Source organism: Gekko japonicus, unplaced genomic scaffold (genome assembly GCF_001447785.1).
Source record: "Gekko japonicus isolate JY-2015 unplaced genomic scaffold, Gekko_japonicus_V1.1 scaffold1135, whole genome shotgun sequence".
Classification (NCBI taxonomy): domain Eukaryota; kingdom Metazoa; phylum Chordata; class Lepidosauria; order Squamata; family Gekkonidae; genus Gekko; species Gekko japonicus.
Window position 1 is genome coordinate 107,008 of NW_015161987.1, and position 20,914 is coordinate 127,921.

Genomic DNA, 20,914 nt, shown 5'->3' on the forward strand with positions numbered 1-20,914 from the left:
CAGCTTAGAGGGAACACTGGTGGTGATATGGGAATGGAGGGCAAGTGAGGCATGGGCATTTAAAAAAAAAAAAATCTAGGTGCGCATTCCTTTCCATGCGAGCTCATGAGGGAGAAAATGCATCTGCCGCCTACTCCCAAGACTTTAGCTGGGGATGGAGAATGGCCTTTCAGGCTGCTGGGAAGTGGTTTGTGAGAGGCACTGTTCGCGGTAAGGTTTCATAACCTCCCATTGTCCACTAAGCAAAGCAGTTTCTGTGGGGGTGGGAGGCTGAAGTCCTAAGAAACCTCCCTGACCAGGAGTGAAAGTACATGAATTTCTGCACGGCCTCAAAATTTCTCAAGCCAGTTTGGTGTCGTGATTAAGAGCAGCGGACTCTAATCTGGAGAACTGCGTTTGTTTCCCTCCCTTCTTCACATGCAGCCAGCTGGGTGACCTTGGGTCAGTCACAGTTCTCTCAGCCTCACCTACCGCACAGGGTGTCTGTTGTGGGGAGAGGGAGGGAAGAAGGTTGTAAGCCGCTCTGAGACTCAGAGTGAAGCATGGGGTATACATTTATTTTATTTACTTATTTTATTTATTAGATTTATATCCCGCCCTCCCCGCATGCGGGCTCAGGGCAGCTTACACCATTGGCACATTGCTGATAAAACCATATAACACTATAAAAGACTACGATATAGGATTATAAAACATAGAAACATAAAAACATAAGGTGCTATTAGTAATACAATTCCTATTTGCGGTGGCATGCTGGATATGTCTCCAACTGCTGAGTTCAGTTCAGTGTCCAATTCCTCCTCCTCCTCTTCTTCTCCGTCCCTCTAGGAATTGCCAGAAACTCTATGGTTACCTTCAGGGGTCATTTCGTAGAAAGAGGTGCAGGAACTCATTAGCATAACATTTGCATATGCCACACACCCTGACATCACCAGAAGTGTGTCAGAAGGCAACACCCACCGCTCAGGCTCCACTGGACTGTTTTGGATTGCTAGCTATTGGGGGGGACGGGACGTGCAGATCTGTCCTCGCAGAGGAGGGAGAGCTCATACCTGAAGGCGGGCCGGGGGGGGGGCTCTGCAACTTACCTGGCTACTTCTTGCTCTGACTGAGGGCTGCTGGGAGCAGGGGGTGGGGCTTGTTGCATGTGCCCGCCCCCTGGGCTCTTTACTGCCGGAGCTCCGCTCCTGTGCACTCCTGCAGGAAATGACCCCTGGTTACCTTAGAGTTTCTGGTGACTCCTAGAGGTACCTATATCATTTCCAGTTTTTTACCACATGGTCTTCCATGTCACCATGAACCTGGGACCTTCTATATGCAACACAGATGCTTTCCCCTTAATTCACCCCTCTACACCGCTATCACATCTCATCCTGAGCTTCTTAGGGGAAAGCTGTGCTGGGGAAAAATACACAAAATAAATTTTCCATTGTTATCACAGCCATTGTGAGATCAAACTCTACATTGTCGGGATGAAGTAAAGCATTATAGTTTATTCTCTAGGCCACGCTGCTTCTGCCGCCACTCTGAAATGTTCTATTGCGGGGGGCATGGCTCAGTTTGTAGAGTATCTGCCTGGCACGCAGAAGGTCCCCGGTTCAATCCCCGGCATCTCCATTTAAAAGGATCAAGTTGCAGGTGATACGAAAGACTTCCACCTGAGACTGCTGGCCTGAGTAGACAATATTGACCTTGATGGACCAAGGGTCTGATTCAGTATAAGGCAGCTTCATGTGTTCACATAGGTGTTCATAGTGCTGTGGTTTGAGTCGGTCAGGGGCTCAGGTGGTGGAGTGAAAATTGGGGTTGCCAGGAGATCAGTCTGTGAAATGTGAGGTGGTGTTTCCAGTTGTTGAGCTGGCGCCCCATTTCTAAGCCCAGTGGCGCTTGAGGTGATCGGCCACGCTTTGGACGCACTCAGAGGGGCGTGCAGAATTGCCTTGTGCCATCTGCGTCGGATTGTTTGGGCAGCTGCTTCGCCACACTCGTAACCAAACTCAGCCGGCAAACAGTGTCGAGCAAGACAGGATGCAGAAAGCTGGCAAATTTAAATCTCGGGGGGTGGGGTGTTCGCAGTGCCCATCTGCTTCATTATGGATCGACTTAAATACCTCACAGGTGCCTCTCTAGGTTAGAACAAAGCTCTTTACCCAGTTTGCAGCAGCCAGATGTCCTAAGCAGGACGGGAAAAGGACGGTGAGCCGCTGCTCTTCCTCCCCAGCAGTTGGCATTCAGGATAGATAGGATTTGTGGAGGGATATGCTTGCTAGCCTCCAGGTGGGATCTAGAGAACTTCCACTTTTACAACTGATCTCCAGCTGACAGAGATCAGCTCCCCTGGAAAAAACGGCTGCTTTGAAGGGTGGACTCTATGGCGTTGTACCATGCTGAGGCCCCTCCCCTCCCCTAACCCCGCCCCCTCCCGGATCCATCCCCAAAGTCTCCAAGTATTTTCCAACCCAGACCTGGCAACCCTAGATTTCATTTATTATTGACAATATGCTAGAAAGTTTGTCCTCTGAAGCCTCCTTTTCACCCGCTAGATTCGAGACCAGCAAGAATTTGGGGCTTTACACTTTCAAGACCCAGAGCTCCCTTTGTGAGATACCAGAGGTTTGGCTCTCAAAAGCCCATACCCTAAAAATCTCATTGGGCTCTAAGCGGTGTTCCCTCTAAGCTGAGTTAGTGTGAGCTAGCTCACAGTTTTTAGCCTCCAGCTCACATATTTTTGTCCTAGCTCAGGAAGAATGGCTCCAGAGCAAGCTAATTTATGCATTAGCCAAATCGCTCGCTCACAACTTTCATTCCAGTAGCTCACAAAGTAGAATTTTTGCTCACAAGACTCCACAGCTTAGAGGGAACATTGGCTCTAAGGTGCTACTGGACTCGAACCGAGCTCTCCTATTGCAGATGAACGTGGCCACTAGGCTTGCCAGCCTGCAGGGTGGCACCAGGAGTTCTCCCACGGTTACAGCTGATCTCCAGACTATAGAGGTCATTTCCTCTGGAGAAAATGGCTGCTTTGGAGGGTGGACTCTCTATGGCATCATACCCCACTGAGGTCCCTCCCCTCCTCTCCCCAAGCCCCGCCCCCTCAGGCTCCACATTCAGAATCTCCAGGTATTTCCCAACCTGGAGCTGGTAGAATCTCCAGCAGTTTCACAAACACACAGGCCAAAGAAAGAGGTAGCACTTGTCCTGTCCAAGGCAAATGCACAGTGTCAGAGGAAAATGGCTGCCCAAGTACAGGACAGCCTGGGAGTTCCAGCCCGTTTATGTAGTGGTGAAGTGCACGGACTCTAATCTGGGAGAACCGGGATTTGATTCCCCACTCCTCCACTTGCACCTGCTGGATGACCTTGGGCAAGCCATAGTCCTGTCAGTGCTGTTACTGAAAAAAGAGGAGTTTCTGTCAGAGCTCTCTCAGCCCCACCTACCTCACAGGGTGTCTGTTGTGGGGAGGGGAAAGGAAAGGAGTTTGTAAGCTGCTCTGAGACTCCTGTGGGTAGTGAAGGTCGGGGTATAAATCCATCCTCTTCTTCTTCTTCTCTTCCCCTTTGTCACAGAGGCAGGGCCATAGAGCAGAAACAGATATAGGCAAAATCCTGCTCAGATTTGGTATCAACTGATCTAAGGGGGGGAATTTACAACATGACTATCTTGTATATTTACGAGATGTATAAACTGTGCTGTATCTGTAGTCAGGCATTAAATATTTGAAGTCTGGCATTCAATTTTGTTGGGTGTTGCTAAGACACAAGAACAGATCTTCGCATAGTTTGGCGTTGGGTAACAATGATAAGGTTCTGGCGAGAAATACGGGGTTTAATTAAGGCCGTAACAGGATACGATCTGAAAGTTTTCTCTGGGAACCTGTCAAGGACGGGAGAGAGAAAACAGATGAGGAAGTTGTTGCAAACTTAACATCTGCCCAAATCTGTATCTCACGGGGAGCGGTGGAACAATGTTAATTTAACAAAATGGCTCAAGTAAAATATGGATCACTGCACAATTGGCAAGGTTAACGTATTCCAGAAGGATGGGTTGTAAATCCTCAAACCAATATTGAGAAATGGATCCTTTCTGTCAAGTACGGGTACAATAAATTTCAGGAGAATGCACACCTTATGTGTTTTCAGTGTTCTCGATAAATTAGTCAATATATTGCATGTTACTTAGGGTTGCCAAGTCCATCTTCCACCCCCTGCGGGGGACTTTGGGGGCATCCCTGGAGGGGGCGGGGCATCCCCGACATGATGATGTCACGTTGGGGACATCTGCCGCCCCCCACCCCCCTCCCGTGCGCCAGATCTCCAGAAACGGCAGTTCCCTGCACTTAAAGGAGCCGGCGTTTCCCTTTTAAATGCAGGAGCCGGCGTTTCCACTTTAAGAGCAGCCGCGTTTCCCTTTTAAGAGCACGAAGCTGGCATTTCCCTGCAAGCTTGCGGAGATCAGGCTTGGGAGGAAACACGGGTTTCACACACTTAAAGGGAGAGAGATGGGTGGCTGTGGGTGTTGGGGGTGGGGCTTCCCCCGCTGGCCATCTGGCCGGCGGTGGGTAGACCCCCCCAAAAAACGGGGGACCCCTAGCAAACTGGGCGGGGGGTTGGCAACCCTAATGTTACTGCATTGCCAGTTAATTTAAAAATAACAATAAAGTAACACCAACAACAGATAAAGAGGGGGCAGAGTATTTAGGGTTCCCAACCTCCAGGTGGCACCTAGAGTTGTCCTCCTATTACAATTGATCTCCAGGCAACAGAGATCAGTTCACCTGGAGAACATGGCCACTTTGGAAGTTAAACTTTATGGCAGGGGTGTCAAACATGTGGACCGGGGGCCAGATCAAGCCCCCGGAGGGCTTCTATGAGGCCCGCACTGGAACTGGCCATCTCCTGCTTCCAGTTCTGTTGCTGCTGCCGCATCATAGCTTACTTCACCAGACTCTCTCAATTGCTCAGCCATTTCATGTTTTCCCCTGGGTCCTAGACTCAGAACTCTGAGCATGAGATTTCTGTGGCGAATGTCAATAAATCAGAAGTAGGTTTGCAGCTTCCAGATACACACCTGAACAGCATACTCAAGATTGCTACAGCACAGACATTTTGATGCAATCATTCAGAGCAAGAGGTGTCAGCTATCAGACACTGTTAAATGAACAAAATATTGCAAGAGTGCTAATGTTTTGAGCATGTTTTTATTTTAAGTAGAATAACCCCTTTGTGTCTGTGTCCTTTATAAAGTTTATATCTCCGCTACCTGGCGTTACATTTTATGACACACATGGCCTGGCCCAACAAGGTCTCACTTATGTCCGATCCGGCCCTCACAACAAATGAGTTCGACACCCCTGCTTTATGGGATTATGTCTTGAGCTGGCAACACTAGTGAGGATAGAAAGCCCACTTAAAAAAATATATCTGTTTCGGGGAGGGGAGTTGTGTGAACATTGCTCTCAGCATAAACACTATCCTCAGTGCAAGAACTGCTAACTGAGAGCTGAGCACTTCGAAAGGTCTCAATTCCCACACAGGATAAATAACACATTGTGGGTAATACAAGAACAGCACGCAGTCTCAGATCACTGGTTCAGATCTCAACTGTGTCTTCCACTTGGCGAGCCACACTCTCTAGGCCTCAGACCCCCACCACAAGTGCGTGCGTGTGTGTGTGTAAAGTGCTGTTGAGTCACAGCCAATTTAGGGGGACTCTAGCAGGGGTCTTTCAAGGAAAGTAAGGAGGCAGAGGTGCCTGGCCGTTGCCTTCCTCTGCAGAGCCTTCCTTCGAGGTCTCTCTTTCTAGTACTGACACTGCTTAGCTTCCAAGAACTGACGAGAGCAAGCTATACCATGCTGCCTTCCCCAGCATCCCCAATTACATAGGGACATTCAAACTGGCTTACCTTCAAGGATTGTGGTATGAATTCTGGAGAGAAGAAATCCTGGGCCAGCTTACACACTCTGAAGTCTAGTATATAAATGCAAAGGATTATGTTAACAACAAAACAAAGACCCTTTCCCAACTGCCTTTGTATTCCATTTTAGTAACTAATCGCTAATGGATTTTTTCCTGTCCTGTTTTAGTAACCGGCTGTTAGCAGAACTTACGTGTTCATAGAAACCTGCTAGTGTTGGGTTAGCAAAGTGTGGTTGAGCTGCTTTTGAGGGAAACTGCTCCCCCCCCCCCGTTTTCTACCCCTTTATTGTGCTTCTGAATTGTTGTGGTGTGCTGTTTAAAATATCCATAGCACTTCCTACAATGCCACATTTCCCCCACCCCTTTTCACCACCTGATCTTTGTCTGACTTTTTTTTTATGTTCTAAGGTGAGCCCTGTAGCAGCACCATTGAAATGCATTGACTCAGTGGAGTCAATGCATCTCAATTGGGTCGCTATAGCACTTCAGTACTACAGCGGTTTAGCGCTATAGCGCTCACCTTCAAATGCTAAAAAAAGGTTTTAAAAGTCTGAGGAAGATCGCACGGTGAAAAAGGGTGGCGGTGAGGAAGCAGCACTGTTTGAAATTACCACAGCACTCCAGAGACGGCTCATCAGTGAAAGGAAATTTGCTGTATGAAACCCTCATCCCTGTATCGTTTTACTCAAAATTGGGCCAACAATGAATAACATCCAGTTCAGAACGGAAACGTGAAAAGGGCCTATGAAGTTATTACCAAAAAAGCCTCTTAATCCTAAATTAATATCATCCTTACCTGAAACGTATTTTTACATTTTTCAAAACCTTTTGGGATATAAACCAACCAAAGTACTGAAATATCAGATCTAATGTTATTTGTGCTTTTCCTGTCTTTCAGAATAGGCCACAATCCAGCAGTGACGTGCGGAGAAGGAGGGAAAGCCTGAATCTACATTTGCTGGATGCTGCAGTTTATGATCCTGGTATGTGCCTGAAATGAAAGAAATGTGCTATATCTTCGATGTGTGAATACATGTGCACTGAAGCATGTGTGCAGGACACTGATACATTTATTTATTAGAATTTGCTTGCTTTCCTGGCATTTTTGAAGTGATTTTTGATAAGTACTTACAGAACAGAGAGTTGTTGTTGTTCAGTCGCACAGTCGAGTCCGACTCTTCACGACCCCATGGACCAGCTCCCGCCAGGCCCTCCTGTCTTCCGCCGTCCTCTGAGGTTTGCTCAATTTCATGTTCGTAAAGGTTTCCCCTGCTTGAAACCTAGTCGAATCCGACTCTAGGAGGCGGTGCTCATCTCTGTTTTTAAGCTGAAGAGCGTGGTCATGTGGCTGGCATGACTAAATGCTGAGGCACATGGGACACTGTTACCTTCCCACCGAAGCAGTACCTATTTATCTACTTGCAATTTCTTGCTTTCGAACTTCTGGGTTGGCAGGAGCTGGGGCCAGAGACGGGAGCTCACTCCGTCACGCAGCACTCGGGTCTCGAACTGCCGAGCTACAGACCTTCCAGTCTACAGCTCAGCGTCTTAACCTCTGATTCACCGCGGCCCACTCAAACATGTTAAAGGCCATCTAAAACAGCTACAAAATCAAGGCAACTGCAGTTTTAAAAATGGTGTTCTTATAGAAACTAGGCAAATGACACGTGCTCTAAATTAGACTGAGGGAGCAAAGGGTTGGAACACTTTCCCTATGAAGAAAGGTTAAAGCTCTTGGGGCTCTTTAGCTTGCGGAAAGGATGGCCAAAGGGTGATATGATCGAGGTTTATAAGATCATGCATGGGATAGAGCAGGTCGAGAAAGAGGTACTTTTCTCCCTTTCTCACAATACAAGAACTCCTGGGCACTCCATGAAATTGCTGAGCAGTCGGGTTAGAACAGATAAAAGGAAGTCCTTCTTCACCCAAAGAGTGATTAACACACAGAATTCACTGCCACAGGAGGTGGTGGTAGCTACAAGCATGGATGGCTTCAAGAGGGAATTGGATAAGCATACGGAGCAGAGGTTCATCAGTGTCTATTAGCCACAAGGTATAGGTAGGAACTCTCAGTCTGGGGCAAGTGATGCTCTGTATTCTTGGTGTTTGGGGGGGGGGGTCAACAGTGGGAGGGCTCCTAGTGTCCTGGCCCCACTGGTGGACCTCCTGATGGCATCTGGTATTTTTGGCCACTGTGTGACAGAGTGTTGGACTGGATGGGCCATTGGCCTGATCCAACATTGGCGTCTCTTATGTTCTTACATCTATGTTCTTATGTTAAAGTCAAATGTGTTAAATACATAAAAGGCAACTCTGCAAAAATTAAACAATAAAAGTGTGGTGTGGCACTTAGGATGTCAGACTAGAGCATAGGAGACCCAGGTTTCTCCATCTAGCCGTAAAGCTCGCTGGGTGACCTTGGGCTGGTCACTTTCTCTGCCACTTTAATGTCACGGGGCTGCTGTGAGGATAAAATGGAGCAGGGGAGAAGCACAGGCTCTACTCTGAGACGCTTGGAGGGAAGTGAGATGAAAGTGGATACACAGCTTCACTTAGAAGAGAAGAAGAAGAAGAGATTAGATTTATACCCTGCCCTTCACTCGGAGTCTCAGAGCAGCTTGCAATCTCCTTCCTCTCCCCACAACAGACACCCTGTGAGGTAGGTGGGGCTGAGAGAGCTCTTTCCAGAATTGTCCTTGAGAGAACAGCTCTGACAGAGCCAGAGGTCATTTCGGGGGGGAACGCGGGGGAACACAGTTCCCCCGGGTGAGGCGCAGGGGGGCGGGGCACATGAGGAAGCCCCGCCCCCTGCTTCCGGCCGCCCCGCTTCCAGCCCTCATTCAGCCAGGAGGAGGCAGGAGAAGAGGGAGGGTAAGTTGCTTCCTCCCCGCCTCTCCCCACCCCTGCCTGCCTGGGGCCAGGGAGGGCCTTGGCGGGGCTTCCTCGCACCCCCGCTGGCCTTGCGGGTCCACCGCCAGGCCCCTGATGTCAGGGGGTGTGGCATATGCTAATGAGTTATGCTAATGAGTTCCCCTAGCTCTTTTTCTACGAAATGACCCCTGGACAGAATTATGGCTTGCCCAAGGTCATCTATCAGCTGCAGGTGGAGGAGTAGGGAATCGAACCCGGTTCTCCAGATCAGAGCCTGCCGCTCTTAACCACTGGTCCGCACTGGCTCTCAGATGTGAGAATAACTCGGTCATAAACCAAATCAGGGTGTCCGAGGACGGCTCAGCTCCAAGGCAAGAGGGAAGCAAAGCTCTGCTGGCTGCTAACATGGTGCATCATCTCAGGGATGCAGTCGGGCTTCCCAACAGGCCTAGAGGGAAAGTCTTGTCCCTTGTACGGTTGCCAACCTCCAGGCAGGGCTCGGAGGTCTCCCACTTTTACAACTGATCTCCCGGCTACAGAGATCAGTTCCCCTGGAGAAAAGGGTTGCTTTGGAGGGGGGACTGTATGGCAGGATACGCTGCTGAGGTCCCTCCCCACGCCCTGCCCTCCTCAGGCTTTACCCACAAAATCTCCAGGTATTTCCCAACCCAGACCTGGCAGCCCTACGCCTCAATAAACGTCTTTGAATGAAAGCTCTTGGGAACCGATTGCTGCATGGGGGTCTGACAAGGAGATTGTAAGACGCAGAGAGACTTCTTAGGGTAGAGAAAAAAGGTAAAGGCAAAGGTTCCCTTGCTCGAAAGCCAGTCGAGTCCGACTCTAGGGCTGCGGTGCTCATCTCCGTTTCCAAGCCGGAGAGCCAGCGCTGTCCAAAGATGTTTCCATGGTCATGTGGCCGGCATGACTAAACACCAAAGCGCACGGAACGCTGTTCCCTTCCCACCGAAGTGGTACCTATTTATCTACTTGCAATTTCTTGCTTTCGAACGGCTAGGTTGGCAGGAGCTGGGACCAGAGACGGGAGCTCACTCCGTCATGCGGCAACCCGGGTCTCGAACTGCTGAACTACTGACCTTCCACAGCCTGCAGTTAAGTGTCTTAACCACTTGAGCCACCACAACTCCTAGGGTAGAGAAAAGCAGAATAGAGAAAAGCAGAATATAAAGACCAACTCCTCCTACTAATCCTACTCCTCTACCACCACCTTCATCGTCTTCTTCTTCTTCTTCTTTGGAAACTTTTGCTCTGCACCCTTCTCTCCCCCCCCCCCCATATTATTCATTCATGGTACATTTTTGTCATACCAAAACACTGTCGTGACACTCTAATTCTTCTCTGCCGCGTGGTATATCATCACTATTGCTGTCGCAGAGACTGGGACGGTGGTGATACGATACGCCGCATATCACCTGCTGTGAAAGAAATCTGTCCGTGGGCTCGGCATCCCCCTTTATGCAGCGATGGCAGCCGAACGATCGCTTTTGTCCCTTCATCAAGTCGCTCTGCCAGAGTCTGCCTTTGCAAAAAGCCAAAGTGCAACATCGGCCAAAACTTATTGAAACCTAGTGCTGCGTTTCAGGTCTGCCCCCAGAGACTGTGTGCTGCCGCTGGAAAGAAAACGCTCTTGGAGGCAAGCGCTTAGATCCGCCACCGAAGATTTCTGCAGGCAGAAGGGATTTCCGTCTGTAGAAGATGACTTTGCCTTTCCCCCTCTCCCACTACAGCCCAAGACGCCTCTCTCAATGCTGCTTCTGGGAGAAGGGAACAGCATGGGGGGAGCTGGAAGTCTGAAGCAGAAAGGGAGAATCGGCAATAATCCCATCCGTCTGCAGAAATGCTTTCTGCAACCCAAGCTAAGGTGTCCCTCGAAAATCACACTTTCATAGAATCATAGAATCACGGAGTTGGAAGAGGCCCTTCAGGCCACCTAGTCCAACCCCCTGCTCAATGCAGGATCAGCCTAGAGCATCCCTGTCAAAGGTTTGTCCAGCCCCAGCTTAAAGACTGCCAGTGAGGGGGAGCTCACCACCTCCCTATGCAGCTGGTTCCACTGTTGCACAACTCTTTCTGTCAAAACGTTTTTCCTAAGATCCAGCCGGTACCTTCCCGCCCTTAATTTCAACCCATTCTTGTGAGTCCTATCCTCTGCTGCCCACAGGAACAGCTCCCTGCCCTCCTCTAAGTGACAGCCCTTCAAAGACTTCAAGAGAGCCATCATGTCCCCCCCTCCACGTCCTCTTCTCCAGACTGAACACTCCCAAGTCCCTCAGCCTTTCCTCACAGGGCTTGGTCTCCAGGCCCCCAATCATCCTCGTCGCTCTCCTCTGCACCCGCTCCATTCTGTCCATGTCCTTTTTGAAGTGAGGCCTCCAGAACTGCACCCAATACTCCAGGTGCGGCCTGACCAATGCAGTGTCCAGCGAAACCATGACCTCTTGCAATTTGGATGTTATACTTCCAAGATCGCATTAGCCTTTTTTTGTCACCGCATCACACTGGCTGCTCATATTTCACTTTCAGTCCACTCGTACCCCTGAAGCTTTAGCTTTGAGAAATAGTTAGATGTCATCCAACTTCAGATATTTCTTTCCCCCCAACCTGGTCTATACGGATGATATGAAGAACATCTTTTCAGTGCATCAGACCTAAAGCTCATTCGAGGCGCACAAAACTTTTTTTAAAAAAAAGTTTCAAAACTCCAATTTGTTTTTGTTGTTAGTTATTACACATTTGATACCATTACGATGCCATCTTTGTTTCCACTTCTGTTTGATTCTCAGTAGGAATATGTGTATCGTTTCTTACCCTGACTCCCCCAATTCTGGTGAGGCAAGGTAGCCAGGTCCCCCTGGCCACTGACAAAGGATGGGTTTGTGTTGTTGTTTTTTGACAGATCCAGATTGGGAAACTCCTGAAGATTTGGAAGTGGAACCTGAGGGTGGCAGGCAGTGTTCCCTCTAAGCTGATTTAGTGTGAGCTAGCCCACAGTTTTTTAGCCTCCGGCTCACACATTTTTGTCTTCGCTCAGGAAAGATGGCTCCAGAGCAAACTAATGTATGCAGTTGCCAAATCGCTCGCTCACAACTTTAATGCCAGTAGCTCACAAAGTAGAATTTTTGCTCACAAGACCCCCCAGCTTAGAGGGAACATTGGCTGCCAGGGACCTCATCAGGGTACAATGTCATAGAGACAACCCTCCAAAGCATCAATTTTTCTCCAGGGGAACTGATCTCTGTGGTCTGCAGATGAGGTGGAATTCTGGGGACTCCCCAGGTCCCACCTGGAGGCTGGCATCCCTATCAGGCAAGGCTTGGAATGGATTGGCAGGCAGATACCTAGTTGGCAAGCAGGAAAATCATCTTCCTTTCCTCCTCCTCCCTCATCACCGTGGAGCAGGGTTGTCAGGCCACTGGAGGGAGATGAGGGAGCAGGGTTGCCAGATCCAGGTTGTGAAACCCTTGGAGATTTGGGGAGGAAAGGAACCTCAGTGGGGTACAAGAACATAGAGTCCAAATCATCCATTTTCTCCTGGGGGATCTGCTCTCTGTGGTCTGGAGATGAGCTGTAATTCCGGAGGAGCCCCAGGTCCCACCTGGAGGCTGGCATCTCTACAGTGTTTGCCTATCCAGAGGGATGGAAGTTACAGCCCTGGTCTTTGTCCACTTTGGGAAGCACGACTTCACCCTTTTTCGTTATTGATTTACTAAACGTCGTTGTTTCCTCCTGGGAATCGGGGAAGAGTGGAAAATTGCAGCGGCTTAAATTATGCAGTGGAAATGCTGCATATTTCAAAATATTCTGGCTCCAGTTGACGGCTCCTAGCCTTCAAATGCCAGATTGCAGTTGTGTTACGAAACCCGTGCTGTGTGTATATGTGCGTGTTCAAAGGTTCCGATAGTCATCAGAGATTCTTGTTAACTTTTAAATTCATCAATAAACAGGGTTGCCAGGACCCCTTGGCCAACAGTGGGGGTTGGGGGGCAGGGTTGCCAGATCCAGGCTGGGAAACTCCTGGATATTTGGGGGTGGAGCCTGGGGAGGGCAGGGACCTCAATGGGGCACAATGCCACGGAGCCCACCTTCCAAAGCACCCATTTTCTCCAGGGCAACTGATCTCTGTATTCTGGAGGTGAGCTGTAATTCCAGGGTATCCCGTGGTCCCACCTGGAGCTGGGCATCTCTAAATGTAAAACTGACTAAGGTGGCAACTTTTCAGTCTTGGAGGATTCTTTTTTTTTTCTTTGCAAGTGGGGAGAAGAAGGGTGTCAAAATGATTCATAGGATGGGTGGAAAGTCACCGAGAGCTCTGTGGCTCATGATTCGTAAGTTTGTTTGTTTGTTTTAAATCAAATAGGTCTTTGGGGGCTCAATTTAGTTCAGAAGTAAACACTGGTCTTCGGCAAAACTTTTAAAAGGCCCCTCCCAGCCTCTGTGTGCTTTATTTCTCAGCCAACGTGAACGTTTTACAGAGATGTGTTGGAATGAAGGTTGCGGGAAAACAGGCCTGAAGTCATGACACAGCTTTTACTGAGTCTGTTTCATCCAGTTTAGTGTCGTCTGTCCTGGGAGGTGCTCTCTCCCCATCAGAGAGAGGTCTTGCATCTGGAGATACCAAGGACTGAACCTTGGACCATCTACGTGCGGGGAAGTGACTTTCCACTGAGCCACATCCCTTATAAAGCAAACTAGAAATAATGCCCATTGCGGAAATAAATACAACGGGATCTAGAAAGAGGCTCTGGGAGAGTGCTCTGGCTTTGGGCAAACAGTGTCAGTTTCCTGTGGCGACCTCAGCAGGGTTTAATGACAGAGTCCACTGTTTTCTCCAGAGGGACTGATCTCTGCTACCTGAAGAGCATTTGTATGTTTGAGTTATCTGTAGCCCTCACCTGGAGAGTGGTAACCATTGTTACCCATCCTCCTCTCCCCTATGAGGTATGTTATGCAACTGAAAATTCCAACTGCCTTGCGGGGGGGGGGGAGTTTGAGGTGTGGAATGGACTGAAGTCCAATCAGCTTCCATATGCAAAAGACCAGGTTGTCGCAGCAGTTGTGGTGTGGGCGGGACCCGGGCTTTGCCTTCTGATTGGTGGCGATATATGCTGAGGAGCAGTGCCATCAGCCATACACTAAGGGAGTGCATTTTAGAATTAGAACTTTGGCACCCACTATTCAATTATATATAAGGAGAGATTCCTTTCCGTCCAAAGCAACCTTATACTGAGGCAGAGTCGCTTGATAGTCTGACTGGTAGCTCTTCTTCAAGGTCTCAGGCTGAGAGAGAGGTCTTTCCAGGGGTCATTTCGTAGAAAAAGAGGCGCAGGAGCTCATTAGCATAACTCATTAGCATCACTTATTTGCACATGCCACACCCCCTGACATCACCGGAAGTGTGTCAGAAGGCAACACCCACCGCTCAGGCTCCACTAGACTGTTTTCAATTGCTAGCTATGGGGGGGGGGGGATCTGTCCTCGCAGAGGAGGGAGAGCTTGTGCGTGAATAAACCTTGGCCTTAAAGGTGCCACTGGACTGTTTTGGATTGCTATCTATGGGGGGGGGGAATGCACAGATCTGTGCAGGAAGGAAGGAAGGAAAAAAGAGAAGGAAAGAGGGAAGGAAAGAGAAGGAAAAAAGGAGAGAAAGAGGGAAGGAAAGAAGGAGGGAAGGAGGGAAAGAAAGAGGGAGAGAAGGAAATAAGGAGGGAAAGACAGAAAAAGAGAAGGTGGAGCTCTGGAGGACTTCCCTGGGCTCTGCACCTCGGCATGGGGGGGCTGTGCAACCTACCTGGCTGCTTCTTGCTCCTCGTGGCCTGGGGCTGCTGGGAGCAGGGGGTGGGGCTTGTTGCATGTGCACGCCCCCTGGGCTCTTTATTGCCGGAGCTCCGCTCCTGTGCGCTCCTGCAGGAAATGACCCCTGGGTCTTTCCCACACTGTGGAGGTCCCAGGGATTGAACCCGAGAGCTTCTGTATGCAGTCCCCTTAGGGTTACCAACTTCAGGTTGGAAAATTCCTGGAGATTTCTGGGTGGAGCCTGGGGAGGGTGGGGTTTTGGTGAGGGGTCTCGGCAGGATATGATTCAATCCAATCCGCCCTCCAAAGCGGCCATTCCCCCCCAGGGGAACTGATCTCTGTAGTCCTGAGATCCGTTGTAATTCCAGGAGATCTCCAGGCCACACCTAGAGGTTGGCAACCCCAAGTCTTCTCCCCCCCAAACCTTCCTCACAGTCAGGGCTCTTTTTGTAGCAGGAACTCATCTCATTTGCATATTAGGCAACAAGCCCCTAATGTAGCCAATCCTCCAAGAGCTTACAGTAGCCCCTGTAAGAAGAGCTCTGTAAGCTCTCGGAGGATTGGATACATTATGGGTGTGTAGCCTGATATGCAAAGGAGTTCCTGCTACAAAAAGAGCCCTTAATGCCTGGGGCTCCCTTGGAGCTACAGATCCTCTCCAGACTACAGAGATCAGTTCCCCTGGAGAAAATGGCTGCTTTGGAGGGTGGACTCGATGGGATTGGACCCCTCTGAGGTCCCTGTCCTCCCCAGGCTCCACCCCCAAATCTCCAGGAGTTTCCCAACCTGAAGCTGGTAATGCTAACCCCCGCCGATGGCCGGGGGACCTGGCAACCCCGGTTGATAACCCCAAGTAAGGGCTCCGTTCTCAAAGTGTTCTGTTGCATTTGTCCTGCATGCAAAGTGTGTTATACGATCCCATGGCCCTGATGAATTTAGTAAGGACAAAAAAGGGGGAAGAGGGGAAAAAAACTGAATACAAATGAAGCCTCCAGTGCAATCACAGGTCCAGTAGTACTTCTCTCTGGTCAACTATATAGTCTCCTGAGATTGTATAGCCAAATTTTCCCAATGAAATATTCCTTAAGTTACTTAACTGGAGGCTTCATTTGTATTTTTGCCCAGTGGTTAAACTTTGGAACAATTGTTTTCTGGTCTTTACTTCATATTTTGTATATGTTTGATTGTATATATTTTTTACATATTAGCCAATATGTTCTATTTGCATTTGAGGAAGGCCTGTGAAGGCCGAAACGCGTTAGGTCTATTTCATCAGCCTTTGTATTTTTCTATTTGTATATGAAATATGAATGGGCCCTTATTTGTGATTTTAATTTGTGTTTAATAAATACATGTATATTTTTGTATGTTTCATAATTAGATTTTTAGAGTTGGCCCTCTTCTATTCTTGACTAACCTTTTTAGGTTCCGAAAACTGATGAATTTAGAACACAATGAATACCTGGTCTGTGTGTCTTCCACTAGTCCCCCTGTGTAAAATCTAGTATCTTTTCTGGTAGATGCAGATTTCTGCAGATGCAAATTTGTTGCCGCGTCGGCAGCCTTTTAGAGGTGTTCACGCTAGGAAACATCTGGCTTTTTGAGGCTATGCTGAACGCTAGCTCTGCTCTCCCCTCTAAAGCCATCTGTGGGGTAGAGAGTTGGCAGGGAGTGTTTGGTTCCACATCTACAGGCTGGTCTGCCTCAAGGGAAGTATAGATCTATCACTGCAGAGATCTAGAGACAGTTCAAACTTGGGACCTTCTACACGCAAGGTATGTGCTCGACCACTGAGCCATAACCCTATGCAGGGGTCGTTTCATAGAAAAAGAGCTAGGGGAACTCATTAGCATAACTCATTAGCATATGCCACACCCCCTGACATCACCGGAAGTGTGTCATAAGGCCACACACCCCGCCCCCAACGGTCCCGGCCGCCGGCGGCGGCCTTGCAGCTCCACTGCCGAGCCCCATGAGGGGCGCGGCGGTGGACCTGCAAGGCTGGCGGGAGTGCAAGGAAGCAACTTACCCTCCCTCTTCTCCTGCCTCCTCCTGGCTGAATGAGGGCCGGAAACGGGGCGGCCGGAAGCAGGGGGCGGGGCTTCCTCATGTGCCCCGCCCCCTGTACCTCACCCGGGGGAACTGCGATCCCCCGTGATCCCCCCCGAAATGACCTCTGACCCTATGTTCAAAAAAGAGGAGAGTCTCTACATTGCAACCTAGGCCGATTGGCCCATTCTGCATCTAGCATTCGCTCTGTTGTTTTACCAAACCCACGCAGGGACAGAAAAAGATGCGGCTCAAAACCACATTCAGATACCCCGGGCCAACACCGTACTGACCGCAGAGTCGCCCCCGAATGGCCACACAACAGCCATAAATCCATGCAGATGGTTACCATAAAACCGAGAGATCAAACGAGGTGAAAGCGACCTGCAGTCTGGACACTGCCATAAAATCCGACAATCAAAGAAAGTGAGAGTGGCCTGCAATGCAGAGGGGAACTTCTGTTCCAACGTGGGTTTGGTAAAACAGCAGAGCGAATGCGAGATGCAGAATGGGCCGTTGTTTCAGGTGACCTGGAGATCTAGGCTGATTATTGCAGGTTGCTTGGAGATCTCCCAAAATTACAACCAGGGCTATTTTGGGGCAGGAACACACAGGAACGGAGTTCTGGCTGGCTCCCAAGTTGGCCACGCCCAGCAGGAACTCATTAGCATAATAGGCCACACCCAACAGCAGAAACTCATTCGGATTGGCTACGTTAGGGGTGTGTGGCCTAACATGCAAAGGAGTTCCTGCTCCAAAAAAGCCCTGGGTTTTGACAAGGTAAACAGAATAAGAAGCAAAAGGTGGGTGTGGCTGGATAACCACACTTCTGGTAACATGTGGGTGCGGCCTAATGTGCTAATGAGCTGTGGTGTCAGGGGTGTGGCCCAATATGCTAATGAGTTCCTGCTGTTGGGTGTGGCCTGTTATGCTAATGAGCTCCTGCTGGGCTTTTTCTACAAAAAGAGCCCTGATTATTTACGACTAACCTCTAAACAGCAGAGATGAGTTATCCTGGAGAAAATGGCTGCTTTGGAGAGTGGACTCTCTCCCCTCCCCCAGTCCAGCCTTCCCCAGGCTCTACCCACAAATCTCCAGGAATTCCCCCAACCCAGAGCTGGCAAAACCTAGCTGGTTCCGCGAGGGAAGTTTTTCTCCAATTCAGCGACTTTCCCCCTGCACCTTTCCCCTCTGTTTCCGCATGACCGTGACCTCCCGTTCCTGCACAAAGCGCGAACAAGCCTGTTCTTCCCCCCACTTAAAACTCAACTTTAAAAAAGAAAGAACAAAAACCCCCCCCCCCACACACACACACACACATGGTGTTGCTGTGATGATCTTTTTTTGTATGTCTGGAAAGAAGGGCGTGCTTTGTCTTTGAATGGGAGGAAATGACCATGTTGCTGACTTCCTCTGCAGTGCTCACACACACACACACACACAGACAACAAAAAGACAGAAAGGGGTTTTTTTTTAATGGGGAGGGGTCAGAGCAGCACCATGGCACTGCCAATCAGAACAATACCTTCCCCTGCACTCTCATTTAGTATTTGAAAAGTTCCTGAAGAGTTCGGTCTAGGGTTGCCAAGTCCCTCCTGCCAACCGGTGAGGGACTGGGGGAATGTACCAGGAGAAAAAGGTAAAAAGGAGACTCATAGATTCAGAGCTGGAAGGGACCTCCAGGGTCATCTAGTCCAACCTCCTGCACAAGGCAGGGAATTCACAACCCCCACCCCTAGTGACCCCTGCTCCATGCCCAGAAGATCCCCCCCCAAAAAAACCCCTCCAGGATCCCAAGCCAAATTGGCTTGGAGAAAAATTGCTTCCATCCTGACCCCAAAGTGGCGATCAGCATTTCCCTGGGCGTGTCAGAAAGGGCCATGAGGACTAAGCACTGATGCAGCCCCATCCTGCCCTCCCCTTCTCTTAATCTGCCCAAATTCACAGAATCAGCGTTGCTGTCAGATGGCCATGTAGCCTTTGTTTTAAAACCTCCAAAGAAGGATAGCCCACCACCTCCTGAGGAAGCCTGTTCCACCGAGGAAGCGCTCTGTCAGGAAGTTCTTCCTAGGCCACGTTGTCAGTATCACACAGGAAGTGACTTCATCACGACAATGACTTCTGGGTAACTTCTGGTATTTGGAGAAAAACTCTATGGTAAAACGGACTTCTACCATAGAGTTTTTGCCCAAATACCAGAGTGTCACCTGGAAGTTACTGGCGTGATGATGTCACTTCCTGTGTGACATCTTCTCGGCAAACTTAGTTCTGCCCCTTCACCTCAAGCAGGTGGAGGCCACTGAGTCCCTTCAGTGTCAATGACGGGACACCCAGTTTTGTTTTTGCCATTGTCACAACCAAATTAGGGTGACCCCCCCCCTAGGGTTTTCAAGGCAAGAGACATTCAGAGGTGGTTTGCCAATCTGCATAGTGATTCTGGACTTCCACGCTGGTCTCCCATCCAAATACTAACCAGGGCCGACCCTGCTTAGCTTTCTAGATCTGATGAGATCAGGCTAGCCTGACCTACCCAGGTTAGGGTGGGGCACCTGGTACCTTCCAGCAATTAACATTACCAAAGAGTGAAGGTATTACTCTATTCTTGAGCAATGCTCTGCATGCACAAAAATAATTTTTAGAAGTGGATGATGACGGCTTCATAACAAAGGGGGGAACACAATCCACATCTGGTATAAAAAGGGAGCTGTGGCTAGCTAACAAGCTGGATTACTCCGTGCCTTGTGACATCTCTGTTGGAAGTACAGCCTGAGCATCAGTCACACTGGCAAGATGACTACTGTGGGAAACCTTCCTCCTGTGGAATCTGCCCTGAACGGCCCAGGACCAGTTCCTCCCAGCCTTCCGTCCTCTTCAAGACCAAGTCACACAAGTCCCCTGCTTCAGCGGGGACGGTGGGGTATAAATCAATCAAATAAATAAATACATAATCAATCTACACCAGCTCAGTATGTGACATGTCCCACGTGTTCCCCTCAGTTCCCCCTACTCCAGGACACGCACAGGTTTTCTCAACAGGACAGACGGCCTTTGCAGAGACCATTTCAGATCACGAAAATGGTGCGGGGGGGGGGGGTTGCTTGATTCCCCTCATTTCAGATCACGAAAATGGTGGGGGGGGGGGGGGTTCACTGAAGTCCCTTCTTCCCACGTGTCGTGGTTGTGATCTGAATTGGGCACCACTCACGTGAGAGTTCAAGGGAACCCAGGACTCTCTCCCAGACGCAACTGGTGTAGACTGTAATGTGTGAATCAGTCCTCAACTAACTTCTGATGGCAGTCAAGCGACGGTCTTTGCAGCACAGTATGCAGCCTACCCACCCAGATACATGAGAGTTAGCGTAGGGTAGTGGTTAAAGTGTTGCACGAAGACCTGGGAGACCCAGGTTTGAATCCCTATTTTGCCATGGATGCTTGCTGGGTGACCTTGGGCCGGTCACCTGTGCTCAGCCTAACCTGCCTCACAGGGTTGTTGTGAGGATGAAATGGAGGAGAGGAGAATGATAGAAGCCAGTTTAGGGTCCCTATTGTGGAAAACGTGTGTGTGTTCAGTGCCATCAAGTCGCTTCTGAGTTACGGCAACCCTATGAATCAATATTCTCCAAAGCGTCCTATCGTTGACAGCTTTGCCTTCGGTCTTGCAAACTGAGGGTCGTGGCTTCCTTGACTGAGTCAGTCCATCTCATGGAGAGCCAGTTTGGTGTAGTGGTTAGGAGTGTGGACTCTCATCTGGGAGAACCGGGTTTAATTCCCCACTCCTTCACATGTGGCTGCTGGTGTGACCTTGGGTCAGTCACAAGGTCTTTCAGAGCTGTTCACTCAAGGGCAGTTCGCAAGAGAGAAGAAGAAGAAGAAGAGATTGGATTTATACCCCGTCCTCAGAGTCTCAGAGCGGCTTACAAACTCCTTTCCCTTCCCCTCCCCACAACAGACACCCTGTGAGGCAGGTGGCGCTGAGAAAGCTCTTTGAAGAACTGCTCTTTCAAGAATAACTCTGATAGACATATGGTTTGCCCAAGGTCATCCATCAGCTGCAAGTGGAGGAGTGGGGAATCAAACTCAGTTCTCCCAGATTAGAGTCCGCGCACTTAACCACTACGCCAAACTCTCTCAGCCCCACCTACCTCACAGCCGGGTGTCTGTTGTGGGGAGGGAAAGGGAAAGGACTTTGTAAGCCGCTCTGAGACCCCTTTGGGTAGTGAAGGGCGGGATATAAATCCAGTCGTCTCCTCCTCCTCCTCCTCCTCCT

The 20,914-nt window shown here is 49.5% G+C and overlaps 1 protein-coding gene across 1 annotated transcript in view; it reads left to right on the forward strand.

Annotated features, from left to right (window-relative positions):
- ST3GAL1 (ST3 beta-galactoside alpha-2,3-sialyltransferase 1) overlaps positions 1–20,914 on the forward strand; it is a 160,342-nt gene that overhangs the window by 53,947 nt on the left and 85,481 nt on the right. The window contains exon 2 of the mRNA XM_015429812.1: positions 6,815–6,899. The gene's annotated coding sequence lies outside the window, so the exon portion shown is untranslated. The remainder of the gene's footprint in view (positions 1–6,814; positions 6,900–20,914) is intronic.